This window comes from Podarcis cretensis (assembly GCF_951804945.1).
Source record: "Podarcis cretensis genome assembly, chromosome: 6".
Taxonomy (NCBI): Eukaryota; Metazoa; Chordata; class Lepidosauria; order Squamata; family Lacertidae; genus Podarcis; species Podarcis cretensis.
In genome coordinates this window covers 66,314,741-66,330,928 of record NC_137175.1, presented here as the reverse complement: position 1 = coordinate 66,330,928, position 16,188 = coordinate 66,314,741, and positions in this window count along the sequence as shown.

Here is a 16,188-nt window from a genome sequence, read left to right as displayed (position 1 = left end):
GGTACTGACAGCCAAAGAAATTCAAAGGCAGAAGACATTTGAATAATATCTACTCTATAAATAATTGTGACTTTTCAAACTATACATTGATCATTTTTATTATTAGCTCTCTTCCTTCTCCCCTTGCAAATAGATAGCAGCAGAGGGTAATCCATTTTCATTCTATTACTGAACATAATCATTGTGCATTGTGATACATTATCTCCCATGTAAAAAATGTGTCTCTGGAAGAGCCATCAGCGTCAATCTAAGGTATAATAGCTTTCACCTTTTTGTAGATTGAAACCACAGCATTTGAACATTCGTTTTGCTCTGTTGCATTCATTGTATATGAAGCTCATATATGTCTTGCTTTATGCTATACAATCCTCTTTGCCTATCTGCCACAAGGATCAGAATGACAGATACCACTTGATACTATTTTCTTATTTAATTTAATAAATCTTATTTAATAGATTTTAAAGCCACCTTTTAGCTTATCTAGCCCCACTCCCAAGGAGGTTTAGAAGAACATCAACATAAAAATATTGATTGTCTACCACAATTTACCATCATGTATGTTCACATGCATGAATTTTTTTTCTACAAAACAAAACAAAAACCAGACAATGCCATTTCAGTATTTAATGGCTTCAACAGCACTAAAGCTAGTTGCAACTATCCTTGCAGTCTTATGCATACTCAGCTTCGACTATGTCCTATTGAATACTAGAGATAGGATTGTGCTTCAAGTATGACTGTGCTGCAAATTCCATTGAGATTAATGAAGCAGCATAGTTGTAACTCTCAGATTCCATCATTTTGAATGGAACTACTTATCATAAACATCAGATAAGAAGGCTAACTTTTGTCTCTGGAGTATGGCACTCCAGGCCGCTGGATTAGGTTTACATAACTCAGTGTTTCACCATACCCAAAATTATAATGAAAATAACAGCCTGCAGAAAACTAGCTAGACCAGGATTGTTCTCCATGACATGCTGTTTTTCTGTTGAAGGGATTCCATGCCTATGGATTCAAACATATGACTAGTCTCCACCTGAAGTGGTACAGAAACAGCTTGATCTACTTATTCACGAGTGTGAGGCTGATAATACAACTTACTTTAACTGAACTGGGGTCATTAACCTTCTACTTCAGATCTTCATTTGACTGCATAAAAGGGGGTTCTTTAAACAACAAAGAATAGTTTTTGCATAGGATTAATGTACACGGACTCCTCAGTTTTCACCTTTCTTCATAAGAAGTACAGTCTGAAACATTAACCTGTATGGAGTAGAATGAATTGGTTAAAATAATGTTGAGTTGCTAATACTGTTCCTGAAAATCAACACCAGATTTCCCCCTCTGCATTTGATGAACTGTCGCTGCAGGGTTTCTGTCTGACATTTATTATTTGTACTGATAAATTTCACAGTTCAACAAATACACTAAAATTAATGAATATTAATCAAAGCAGTTCACCAGTGATAAATTCCAGAAGACTTATCATGTTGTTCTTTTGTAACAAAAACAACAGGCAGTTTTGTGGCACCTTAAAAATGTGCAAATGTAATTTTTAAAAGCTGTAATCCTATACCCCCTTTCGCCCTGGGAATAAAGCCCACTGAACTCAGCAGGAGTTACTTCTGAGTAGGCATGTACTGGATTGCATATTCATGCATTATCAAATCTTGCTTCCAGAGTAGCATCACAAATGCATTTACAGTTCACCATTCGTCTGTTTTTGATTTCCAGACTTTGTGCAGATCTTTGACTATGTACAATCCTGCAGGTTTCAGTTCATCCATCTCTCTCTCTCCCTCTCTCCCCTCCCCTCCCCCTCCCCTCCCTCTTCTTCCTGGGTACCAAATTGGCATGAACACATAGGCACAACAAAATATTTGGTTACATGACTGCATGCTTTATTTATACTGTGATTCAACCAATGTTCATTTCTGCACTTGCCCTTTGGGTAACCTATAAGAGAAGAAAATACTTGTGAATTGTGACAAACTGCATGTGTAGTGCCTCCAAAATTACTATTAGAAATTCTTCAAGTTATAGCAGAAGGCAGGTATTGTGGATCATGGGGCAGAGCATGGAACAGTGATGAAGTGGAGTTTATCACCATTGTAATGAAGATGTTCATTTATGATGTGCCACTTGCAACGTAGTGAGCATGCTTAAAAGGCAATGACTGTAAAGCCCCATAACCTCCTTCCCAGCTTGCACAGCTTGTGCCATTTGTGTATGTGTGTGTCACTGGGGGCATATTTTCACTTCACAGAACCTAGCCTGTACACCATTGCTAATTCATGTAGCCACAGTCATGGGTGTTTACAGATGGCTGTGTTGGCAAATCTTTTAAGCTGCAGCAATCTTGCTACTGATAAGGCAGCCAATATAGAAAACTGTTTTTTTTAAAAAAAAAAAAAACCACACACCTATAACCAAATGAAAATGACATGAAGGATGGATCTTGTCATTTAGGATGCAGCAATTTCTTGATTCTTGTGGCAAATAAGAGCTTCAATTAATACTAACATGTTCCCAAAAGGTGATTACTTTCCTCAAAGTGCAAAAGCATCAGACTCTTGATTTATCCCTCACACCTGCTGCTGTTGGAGAAAGCAGTGCATTTGATTCCGTTCTGCTTAGCTTTCCTTCCTGTCTTGCAGCTTGGAATATTGATCATCTGACTCAAGGCTTCCTGAAGGATTCAAATGCTTTTCTAGATGGCTTTGCAAAAAAAATAAAATTAAAAAATTTTTAAAAAACCAACTCCCCAAGGCATTGTGAACATCACACTTTTCGAAACTAATGAATCAAACAAAAATGTAGTGTTACCTTTGCTGATAACCTCATCTAATGAGGCTTGGCAGTTCAGTGTTTTGAGAGGGCTTTAATGCAGATTCCAGCTGTGTCACTATTTGTAAAGCCTTTGCATTTCTTCTCCAGGGAGCCAATCTCTAGGGAAAGCAATAACTTGGCTTTATTCCTGCCCTCTTCTTCCCTTGCCTCTCTAACCCCTTTATCTTGATCTCTCTAAAGTTCTCCCTTTGCACTGGTATTGTTATTGCACTTCACATGACAGTTTGTGATGATATTGTAGCTTTGGGTAAATCACAAAACAGCATGCACTGCCCATTGATCCAACAGTGTGTTTTGACTAGAGGTTCAAGGTCATTCTACATCCATCCCTGTTGCTTTCTCCTCCTCTTCCACTTGCAAGTACAACTTCTCAGTGGACTGACTTTCCGTATTTTTCACCCTGTGCCAAGTTCGGAAAGCCTGCTATTAATTACCTTGGCTGGAAGTCAGAAGCAAAGCACCATGCCAAAAATAAGAGAGTGGTCCCTGAGATGTACGAGGAACAAGCTGGCCCTCTGCTTGTTAATTCACCATCCTGTGCACTTCATCACAGAAGCATTTATATCTTGGTAACCCTAGTGGGTGGGGTTGGGAGGAAGATAATTGATGGAGCTTCCTATAATTAGGAGGCGCTCAACACACAGGTAGCAATAAGTTAAAAACCTGCCACAAGGAGGGGAGAAACTAACCTTTTTATGAAGGGAAGACAACTGCTCTTTTGAAAATACGGTGATACGTTCAGATGAATATTAACCGTGTGATAGCAATCAACATTTCATGGTGAAGAATACTTTCAGAATAATGGATTGATGGTGCTCTCAGAACATTATGGATACTAATGGTTGCTAGGTCTCTCCATAAATCTTGGATGACTAATAAAGTTAAGCTGAATATTTACTATGTGTGGGGACAACTTCCAAAATTGCCCCTAAATTGGCTGCTGTTGTTTTATTAAATTGACCCTGTGTCACTGTGCCTATAAAACATCAGAGGCTCTGCTGAGAATTCATGTCCGTCTGAGGAAACAGGGGTAAACAGACCTTTTCCTTGTGCCTGTGATTAATTCCTGTGTACAGAAAGGCAGAGGCAGCTGAAAGTTGGAGCAAGGGCAGCTGCAAAGGAATTGGCACCTGTATACTCAGGTGTGCTGTATCCTTGCATCGAGTCGTTCACACCTCTCAATTGCCATCACAGAGACCGCAGATACACTAGATTTCAACAACAAAATTCAGAGAGGAAATGTAACTGATTTGGTTAGGCCAAATCTGAGGTGGAATATTATCTAAGAACAAAAGAACCCTGTCTAGTCCAGCATCCTGTTCTCACCAGATGCCCATGAGAAGCCCATGAGCTTGGGCATGAGCACAGCAGTACTCTTCCGCTCATGATATCCAGCAGTTGGTTCTTTGGAGGCACACTGTCTCTGCTACTTGGAGGTAATATACCCTTCATGACTAGTAGCCACTGATAGCCTTATCCTCCATGGGAGACTTATTCTCCTTTTTATAGACTTTGAAAATACTCAGTTCTCATGGGAGTTTTACCAAACAATATGGGGGGAAAAAATGAAACAAAAAAATGATACTAGAATGAAGCCAAGGCTCCACTTCTGTTCCCATTATATTTAGGAGGACTGGGAGAGTTTCCAGGTGGGCAGGGAGATCACAAAATTACAAGATTCACATCCATGTTCAATTGGTTGTTCTCAGATTCAGCCTATTTCTTAAGAACATTTATTATTTTTAATAAAAACAAAACAATATTCTTAATTATAGTCTTTAGTGATAACAATAAGCCACAGTCAGTCCCCCTTTTGTAGCAAAAATAAATAAATTATGCCTTAGTAATGCATAGCTATTTGTGAAGCCATGTCCAGTTGTCTTGAACTATCATTTGGTAAGTAGAGTCCAGTAAGTTGATCAAAGATATAGATTCTCTTGAAGGAAAATCACATATGAACAAAAACAAAATAGGGCATGAATATTAGGGTTGCCATATTTGGTGAGCTTTTTGGGGGAAATTGGCCCCCACAAAAGGCAAAGAGTGATACTCAAACACATATTCCTTGTTCTGTTGGCAAAAAAAACCTGACATTTTGCCGATTTTTCAAAATTCACCCTGGACATTGATTTCACCATTGAAATCTGGACATGTCCAGGAAATGCCAAACATTTGGCAAGACTAACAGATGCCTTCCCTTTTCTTCTGAATGCTGCATGATAGTTTCACCATGAACTAGACACAACTACGGATACGTCAACAATGAGGTCAACTATTTGATTATTGTTTGCAAAAGGGGGAAATGAGCAACTTCTCTTATACAAGTTCTAATAGGTTCTGTGGCTGTTGAAAACATTTTGAGCAAATGACATCAGTTGATTTATGGTGACCTTTTTTTTAAAAAAAAAGAAATACTAATAAATCTGTGATAAATATCAACAGTTCTTACTGAAGGATTATTTCACAATATTGAATTGATGTTGCTTTTGAAACATTATGGATACTAATGGGCAGATTAGTACGAATGAATGTAAAAATAAATTAATCCAGGCTGATGCAGACAACTTGGCACTATGCTTAAAAGCATGTGGCTCCTAAACTATACAAGAAAGCTGTTGTCTGTAGGCTCCTTTTAAGAAGAGAAGTTACAGAAAATGGTTTCCTTCTGAAGTACAAGACCCATGAGCGTGTTAAATTACTCTGGCCAGTGCAAAGCTCCTGGCCATGTGCGTGAGAGAGAGAAAGGAAAGAGTACCTTGCATTTAAAATGTGTCACCCAAATTCTACCTTAGCTTTCATGAAAAGGGGGGGAAAGCAAAAGAAATTACACATAGACCAAGTGGGGTGAAACTTTGTGTGGTCCACATGTTGTTGAACTACAATGCCCATGAGATCATGGGAGTGAAACTATAACTCCATTATCTGGGGAGTCAAAGGTTCACTACACCAGTACAGACAATATCAAGCTAAATGTACCAGCGGCCTGACACACTATAAGATAGCTTTCTATGTATGTATGTTCTTTACTTGGAACTTGTATTTGTGATTTTTCCCATGTCTTCCATTTGCCTCCCACCAGTCTCATCATATGCCACGTATATTTCAAACATATTTATTTGAAGTGAAAAAGAAAAGAAAAAAAGAGTTCCCAGCATTTAAAGGTTGTTGATTGAAGAAAGGTCTACAGTCAGGTGTAGATGGGAAAACTCTTTACACACATGACTTTGTAGAGGACAAAACTTCTGCCCTGTGTGGATGCATCTTCCCTTCTCTTAACCAGACATCTCTGAACTGAGATTTGATTGGGAGTCCTGCAAAAGACAATTGACTTAATCCTGAGCTACGCTAAGCACCTCTGTTTCTACCTGCTAAAAAAGGGAGGGAGTTGCAGGTGCTCATCATCTCTAAGAAACTGGCCCAGTGACTGGAATGTAAAATGTGACATTACTATTATCTCGAGCTCCAAACGCTCCGAACAATTAGCTTCATTTGCACAGGCAGTCCATTCGCCCAGTGATGTGTCACATTTACACTCGTAACTCCCGTTAGCAGTAATAGGAGTTAACAGCATAAATTCTCCATGAAGCAAGAGATGAATGGACTCTGAGGAGTGAAACATTATGAAACCCTGTGCAATTTCAGCCTCTCCTGGAATTGTCCAATTCTGCTGAAATGCTCTCTTGGTTGCTAGTGGGCACATGGCCTTTTCAAAAGCTTATGAGCCAATTGCATACCTAAAATAAATAAATAAAACAAAGCACATCATTAATTATTGTGTTAAAGAGGCAGCTTGCTATTGATTCATTTATTAACATCTAATCTTATTACAAAGAAAGCTTTAAAAGCCTTTGAACTATATGACCAGCCAAATACACATATTGAAATGCTAGAATAGAACAGGAAGGAACTAGGGCTGTGCTGAAAGTTGCCCTCCAATTTCCTTGCAAGTTTTCTTCCCCTATGAAATAGGTTTTCATGTTTGGCCTCATTCTTAGGGTGCTTTTATCTGTATATTTTTAGTGCACATGGGATCGGTAATCGTAAGTGGTGCGCATATTTTCCCTTCCACCAAACATTTCTCCATAGCTCTGCAATCTCATAGGCTGTCTGTGCTCCCTGATCTGAAGACCCATGGGTCATAGCTCATTGTAGAATTTCTGCATGCAGGATCTCTAGGTAGGAGCAAAAGAGAAACCTGTTTGAAATCCTGGAGATTTACTGCCAGTTAATGTCAACTGAACCAAACTAGATGAACCCCCCTTATTATAAGGAAGCTTCCTATGTAATCACGTTCTTATAAGAAAGAACATACACACACCTTATCTGAAAGAACATACACCCCCCCCCCACTGTGCCAACCTCCCTGCAGATTTGCCATTTCCCTTCTCCTTCCCAGTAGAAGCAGCATACTTGCTGGAAAGCTAGCTGCTTGCAAGTAGCAGAGTTACTCAGAGTTATCACTCCCACGTGACTCTGCCTTATGATGCTGGTGACCTTCTATCAGGTTTTCTTCAACTTAAGCCTTCGTTCTTGTCAGGTATTTGAAAACCAGGACTCAACATTTAAGATGTCACAGTTTCCTCCTCTAGAGTCTTGCTGGTTCCTTAGCTGAACTATCAGCTGTTGCCAGACTAGCTGAAAGGCATCCTGGAGTCTCCCTCTCCTGGTTGGCTTTCCTCTACTTCTGCCTTCTATGTTTCTCAGCTTACCTTTTCCATAGTCCTAGGCCCTCTGTTTCCACCATCTAAACAACCGACTGACTGAATCTCTCTCTCTCTCTCTCTCTCTCTCTCTCTCTCTCTCACACACACACACACACACACACACTTCTGATCCATCATCAGGGATTCCAAACCCTCTTTGGCCTATAAAAAAGGACCAATGAATTTGAACAGAATATTCACTGAAGGAATTGTCCCAGTTTGACCCTTTTCCATTCTCCTGTCCCATATAAAAGACAGATTCTGCTATAACTGCCATTATAGAAAACCTTACAAGTATGTAAACACCTCTTTTGAAACTGTAAGAGCCTAGCTGTTTCTTGTCAGAATGCCAACTTAACACACACACCATCCATGGTATATTTTTGGCTTCAGTCAGAAGCATTCTGCCAGCTTATCTCTTCATACAGTTAACTCTTTACCAAACGAATGTTGCTTTTAACAAAACAGGGTTGTTACATTTAAATTTCCCTTCATGGTGTAATCATTTCTTCACAGAGCTGCTCTGCTGATTTAACTTGCTCTTTTTATTTATGCTTTTTGTAAGAGCATCTCAACAGTTACTATGATTAACTGAGTAGACAACAGGGTTATGAACCAGGACTAACTTTTCTGAAAACTGCAAAAAGTAACTATGACTTACACATTTAAACTCTTTCAATACCTAATGAGCTTCTCCTTAGAATGATTTACTCTAATTGTCTCACAAACGTACCCATGATAAACAAAGTACCATAATCAGTGACAGTTCTGTTTTACCTCATAAGTGTTGTATTTTTTGTGTGTGTTTGTACTTTTTTGTTATTTTTAACTTTATGCCAAAATAAAATTCCTTTTAAAAAAAAATGAAAAAAGAAACAAATAACTTTCTTGTGAAGCTGTACTAGAAGTAAGATCCAATTAGGGTGACTTTTGAGAATAATTTTGAAGTTTTGGACAAAGTATATCTGATTCTTAGGCTAAGTTACTCAAAAATCCTTTGCCACAGAAAAGACCTCTGACTTAGAACTTAGCACTTGTCACCTGAGAAAGAGAAAAAGAACAACCTTGTTTGCAAACCACCAGAGTAAATATCTCTGTAGAAACACAAATCTTTGGGACGACAGGAGTGTCAGGATTAGTACTAGGATTTGTGGATTCACCCCCTTTCTCAGACACAGAAAGGAGCTTTATACACACATGAATTCTACACAAATACAAAAAGAAAAAAGAAAAACTTCATAGAAATACTCCCTCGGATATGAAAGAAATATATATTCTTCTGAATCCAGTTAGCCATGCCTTAGTCCCATTGAAATTGATGGGATAAATTAGTCAGGACTAACTTTTTTTTCCTCAGTAGGACTTCCTCTGGTTCTTAATACCTCTGTAAAAGCAGTCAACCCCATGACATGATTACACTCATATTATCTGATCAGCTTGGGCCCACCGCCACCCGTGCATTGGAGAGGTAAGTCTGAAGGAAGGAATCTGCTCTATATCTGCATGCTCCTTTATGTTCATGGTTCTAAATCACTTGAGGAACCTTTGGTTGTAAGAGCAGGCTTTCTGCTTCAGACTGTCAGCCCCAACATGTAGACATCAGCAAAACAGAGCCAATTGGGATACAACAGAGAAACAAGGTTAGCAAGTACAGGATTGTGTGTGTTTTTTCCAAACTCGAACATATTGCAGCTGATTCCAGGGGAATTTTTTGAGATCAAGATTTATAATCTATAATGACTTCTAGTCAAGGATAGAGAAAAATTCCATTTGGTCTGCATTTTTAACTGAACTTAACTAATGAACATTCCCAGTCTAACTAATGATTCAGAATGTGATTATATTTTGGATTTCACTCTTCTCCAAATTTCCCAATATGGTCCACAAATTCAGAAAAAGCTGGACTTTAGGATAAAATACTTTTAGGAATTCATAAGTTGAAATAAGATACTTTTAAAAAAAATTACATATATAAATGCATTTTTTCACATGGATTTTTTATTTTTTAAATTGCACATCAGTGCTGAAGGAGGAAAGGCAGAATGGTTGTTGAAGTTTTTGGAGACAAAGCTGATATGTTGATAGGGTTGGAGGATTGGGAAAATATTGCCTAACAGAAAGTAGATCACTTGGATGTCATTCTAGAGTGAAAATTCAATTCATTTATTGTATGTAACAGACAGATGGAAAGTAGGAAGTCCTTTTTATTTTTCCTCTCTTCTTTATTCTTTTCTTTTCTCTTCTTTTCCCCCTGTTTGGTTCCCCCCCTTTCTTTCTCTTTTCTCTTTTTGTTTTTATTTAGATTAGTTTCTTTTATCTTATTGTATTATGAAAAAGCTTTAATAAAATCTTCCTTTTTTAAAAAAAGAAAGAAAGACGGGAAGACTTAGGAACAAACACATTTTTAAAGCCTATGAGGCCACCCCGAACCTGAAATTTTAGTCTGTTTTTAACCATGACAAAAACTGAACAACCATGTTGTGATAAGACTCAAGTTATACAATGCCATATTATTCAGTTCTGCCATGTGTACATGATTGAACATTGTAAGACAGCTGATAAAAGATTCGTATGACAATATCTTATTAAAATAAACAAGTTATTCTTTTCACAATAATTTGTTTAGTGGAGTTTCACAGAGCTCCAAACTAGACAAAACAAAACATCTTTGTGAGCTAATTACTTCTAAAATTCTATTAACATAACAATTCAATACAGCTGTTTACAGGGCATTCCTAGTTAGGGCTTTAGTTGCCATGACGACAGAACAGTTTTCAAATGAAGCAACTAATTTGAGGTTGTTCTTTGGAAACAAAGACACATAATGTATCCCTTTTTTTAAAAAATGAATAAAATGTGTGTGCTTGAGTGTGCATTTGTGTGTACGTGCTGAAGGATCTCAGAGGGTCTTCTCTAAAGACTTGTTGCACAGAAAATAATTGCTTTAGATTAAGCAACTGGGCTACTGCCAAAACACTTCAGAAACCGGGGATATTACCTTATAGGGATATTAGGTTAATGTCATGTGCAGAGATCCTGAAGTGAACATTTAGGTTTAGGGTGCCAAGTTCAAAGGAACTTGTGAAATAACTGTGACCAGGATTTTTCATGTTACCTAGGGTTAAGTACTTAATTCATTCCGGAGGTCCGTTCTTAACTTGAAACTGTTCTTAACCTGAAGCACCACTTTAGCTAATGGGGCTTCCTGCTGCCACCACGCTACAGTCGCATGATTTCTGTTCTCATCCTGAAGCAAAGTTCTTAACCCCAGGTACTATTTCTGGGTTAGCGGAGTCTGTAACCTGAAGCATATGTAACTCGAGGTACACTGTACTACACTACACTACACTGGAGCACTTGAAGATCAACTCTCAAAATCAATCCTCATAAGAAGGAAGTGGTGGCGAGTGATTCACCTGACCAGACAGTGATGTTAATCTTCTTGTTTAAAATGGAACTGGACTCCTGCTTAAGGATCATATGTAGAATTTCAAGAAGTGTATAGATCAGGCATTCTCACCAGAGCACAAAGTGCTTTTCAATACCAAGGCTGTTTCACCAACTGTGATCCTACCTGGACAATGATAGGTGCAAGGGGTGCAAAGGGTCTATAAAGCAGAATGGGGTGTGGGGCAGACAGGTGTCCTTGCCACTTCTGCCTCTCCTCCCAGAAAGTACCTTAGGGGCAACATGAGCTTTGCCTTACACCTGCTTCATCCTTGATAGAATATATAGTACTTTATGGCACATTATTGAAATTTGAAAGTGTGTGTGTGTGTGTGTGTGTGTGTGTTGCTTGTACAATATGGCTTCCCCCCTCCTCACCTGTGTGCCCCCTGGACACACACACACCAAATTGGCTGTGAATGGTGTTGGGGCAACCCCCAGGATAGCACTTTGAGGAAGAAGAGGGAGTAATTGCATCTGCAAGTGGATAGGGTTGCAATAGTGTGGTGTTGAATTTCACCCCAAGTCTGCAGCTTGGGTACATTTCTGGATGTAGACTTATTCCTGGGTTCTCAGATGGTGGCAGTAGTTGGGAATGATTTTTAACAGCTTCAACTAGTGTGCCAAATATTCCCCTTCCTGGATGAAGCAGATCTGGTCACTGTCATAGCTGTGTAGTTCTGGCATGGTCTGGGCACCCCATGGAACTGGGGTGTGTGTACATTATTTCTGCAGTGTTAACCTCCGACCATACAGAGTTGGCTTTATAGCAATAGGCATGCAACACTGGTTACTAATGAATTGGGTCTCTGACTTGAAAGTAAGACTTCATAGGAATGCTTACATATATAAAGGAGAGGATGATCAAAGATATTTCAATTCAACTTTACTGGACAGAAGGCTTATGGAATGATTGCTTAGGCAGCACATAACTAAAGAATGTATACTCTGATGGGGCGAAAACATGTATATACTAGCTATTTATAGCTATTAAGGTAATGCAGGTGATTATATATAGAGGGCGATTCTTACCCAAGAGGCAACCTATAATACTATATGCCAATCATAATGTGCTGGCTCTCATCTAGATTTCTTCTTTTAAACACCCTCGGACTAAAATAGATAATCACTGAAATTGTTATTCATCTCTGCTGCTACACCATTTTTATTTTTAAAATAAAGTCTCTTCATTCTGCTTCAGTCACATGGTCAATGATGTCATGGTTTAATGTGAGCTGGCTACAGGATAACCACACAGAGAACAAACAGAACCAATTGAAAACGATGGCAATCTGTCAAAATCGTGACTGCAGCCAGTGGAGGGAGGTCACACAGCGAATGGGCTGACATCATGATAATATATTACAGATGATTAAATTTGGTTATGTGCTGAACCACTGAGTAAATAAAGGAAAACATTGCTGTTGTCCTAACTTGGTCTCACTGAATCTTCTGCTGCATTGAGCACTTTGCAGTCAAATTATCAAAGCATAGTGCTTTTTGATAACGTCAGAAATGTTCAGGATAAAAATATGCCTTTTTTTTTGTTCAGCCCTAATTAAATGCCCCCAAACAGTTGTAGATAATTGATGAATTGGTGCTGTTCAGAATGCAGCTTAAATTTCCTGTTCCTGTTTATATTTTTATCCAGATACATTGAATAAGGAAACATCCAATTTTATACCCAGATGGGATTCTTTTCAAACAGCAGTTGTGATCCACCATAGTTAATCTGTAATGTTCTGCCAGCTTATCTCTTGTGAGGGTGGATGCAGCTGTACATACTGCGTTTGAGGCTTCACTTTTAAGAGCAAGTGCTTGAAAATAGTTTGTCAGTGGATGAAAAATGGAATTAGCCAACAACATCCAATGTTATATAACTAGGGATGCTTCCAAAATTCCCCCTCTTCAAAGTTCAGCCCAGATTTGGAGGTTCCAAATTACCTTCTCCTAGCTGCTGGTGGGAATGATTGTAAGACAAGAAGAAGAAGAAGAAGAAGAAGAAGAAGAATAAGAAGAAGAAGAAGAAGAAGTTGTTGGTTTGGATCAGGCCAAAGGCCTAGTCTGTCCAGCAGTTTCATAATGGCCAACCAGGCAGCTGTGGAAACCCACATAAGTACAATTCTTCCACAAGCACACATCCTCCCATGTGTGGTTCTCAGTAAATGACATTCTGAGGCCAACATCAACTGAAACTATAGGTAGCATATCCATTATGACTAGTACTAATGGATTGCTTTATACTCCAGGAGCATTATTACAGTGATATCAACAGATTTAATCAAAGTCTTCTTGAATTCAGTGCTGACCAGAATAAATGTTTTTGTTTTTGTTTGTTTGTTTTTTTAAAAAATCTGGACATCTGTCTTTGTCTGGAACATGTAATATCTTTTTATGTGATTTGTGCTTTTATTGTATTGTGATGGCCATTGGCTTTAAACAATAAAAATCTATTGATTGATAATGAATTCAGTGGGGCTCACTCCCAGGGTAGGACTGCAGCAGAAGAGGGTAAGACCTATATGGTGTCTTGCTTTCAGACTTCCCATAGACAACTGACTGTGGGAACAAAATGCTGGGCTAGATGAGCCATTAGTGTGATCCAGCAGACTGCTCTGATGGTATTGAGGACACAGGAGAAGTGAAACAGTGGCTAGAATGTTGCAAAGCAAGATCTTAATTCTGCGTGTATTTCTTATGCAAGCACTCAAACTATGATCATTTTTAACAATGGCATGGGTGCTTAATCATGAAAAGCACTTACAAATGCATTTAATATTCACCACAAAGAGAAGTATTGGCGTTAAAATTAACAGAAGTTTCATCCACAAACTGAAAGAAAAATGAGTTGCAATAGTAGAGAGTGGGGGTGTTATTTTTAATTTTAATTTTATAATGGGAATGTAAAATACAAACTGGATGTTTCATTGCAGTCTTGTCAGTGATAGGTGAAGACCTCTTTTTTATTTTCTAAAACTTTCAAGTAGTGAATTTTTTAATTCACTGAATTCTGGATTATGTGTATAGTTTAAAATGCCCCTCTTTGTTTTTCTATGCTGTTTTGCTTTCTGCTGCTGAAATGCTTATGCTGAATGCTTATGTTGGAATTTGTTTACTATTTTTCTTTTGTAATTATTAGTGTATTTTAAAGTTTTATTTGTTTCTAAGCTGTCCAGAGTACACTTATTTGGGTGTCATATATTCAGTGCTGTTAATAAATAAGTCATAAATATTTTCTATTAGAAAATAAAACTGAGGCATTTAACAATATTTGCAGTTTGTAGCAAGTGAAACTTTGGATATAATTGATTATACACCCATAAAAGCAGATGTATAGCAAAGATTCATGGATTTTTCCATTCTACTGTTATACTGTAGAACTCTCTCTCTCTCTCTCTCTCTCTCTCTCTCTCTCTCTCTGTGTGTGTGTGTGTGTGTGTGTGTGTCAAAAATATAAAAAATATCGTACCATCAATTTGAAATTTGGCATGATGAATCTACCACGTAAGGGGCACAGTCTCACTGAACTGAAGAAAAATATGTTAAGAATGACTATCAGCAGTTTAAAGAAGAGCAAATTTTCTTTATTTCTGAATGTGTTTCTGCTCACTTGAAACATGCCTTCACTTTCTCCCTTTGCCAATTTAGATTATGTCAACATTTCAAGGATATCGTAAGGCTCTCACTTTTGATGGTTTGCCGAAAAATCCATTGTGTGTTTGCAAGGTGAGAAGGTTTCACTTTAAAGTCCCCATGGTATGCAGTGTGTGTGTGTGTGTGTGTGTGTGCGCACACACATGCGTGTGTGTGTGTGTGTGTGTGTGTGTGTGTGTGTGTGCACTGTTTTTTAAAACCTAGGAAGTACTTTACTGACTGGTACTGCAAGGTTGTCAAGCAGGGCTTCTGAAAAGAATAGGAAGTGTTGACAATGCAGCTCATATCTGATTGGTTGATGAGCTCTCCTCGGGTGTTAGCATCTTCCCCATCTCAAGGCTACAGCCAGACTGAGCAGGCTAACTAGAAACTATTGGAGTGGCGGCAGACAAGGCGGGGGGGAATTTCACCTAGGAGTTCCTCTCTGTATATATAGGCAGATATTTCAGTGTTTGTGCATCATTCTGAGTATTTCTCTGTGGTAAGGATAGAAGGATCTGTCAGTTTCAATTGTCCCAGTTTCTCATTTTTCCAAGATTCAATTCAATTCTTCACACTTTGCAGTGATTTTCAATTTTTTAATCATCGTGATGGGAATTTATATTTTAGTGCCAATTTCTCCTAATAAAAACACTTTTAAATGCTGTTTTGACTAATGTACACATTTTTTCAAGCAAATTCCCCTAACCTAAGTAATTTTTGTATGTTAATTTCATTAATGTCTTCGTTTTCATGAAGTTGCATAGTCGCATGGTTTCACTATAGGCTTGAGGGTGAGCCTTTGAAACAATGTGAGTTCATCTACTCAAATTACACCAAACAGGATCAAAACCAGCACATATCACCTTAAGCAGCCCCCACTTTGTTTCCACTCACACCCACTGTGCTGTGTTCTACCCCTTCTCCCTCCCACAAGGAAACAAAGCCTTGCATTGGGAAGGCAGCAGTGAGTGTCAAGAGGAAGGATTCTCTAGTTCCTATAGGAGAGCCCTGCTAGATGTCACATTGGCTAGAAATGATGCTATTAGGGAAGGTGAGACCTACATAGAAGCTCTACTAGGAAGGGGGCAGAACTAGTTCAGTCCACATTTTAAAGCAAACTGGACAAATTCTCCTGTCTCAGACTACGTATATGCAGATTGGAATTCAGCAAGTGGATGACACAATTTTGCAATGCAGTTTGGTGTGTGTGTGAACAAAACATGTATTTTATAGGATGAAATGCATGCAAAAATGTGTGTTTTAAGAAGAAGTGCATTGAAAAGCAAACAAAGATGCATATCACATTGTAAAAATTGCATATAAAATGTGTATAATTTAAATGCAATACTTTTGCACATTTTTTAAAATCTGCAGAGTGAACACACAGACACACAGCAGGATGGAAAGGATTTGCAACTGAGCACATGCAAAACTGATATAGAGCAGACTTAGACTGACCCATTCCTCTCTGAACCCAATGCCAACACAATAATCTCTGGTGGGGGGAGTCACTTGTCTTTCTGCTGGAAGTGAGGGGCATTTCCTTCAT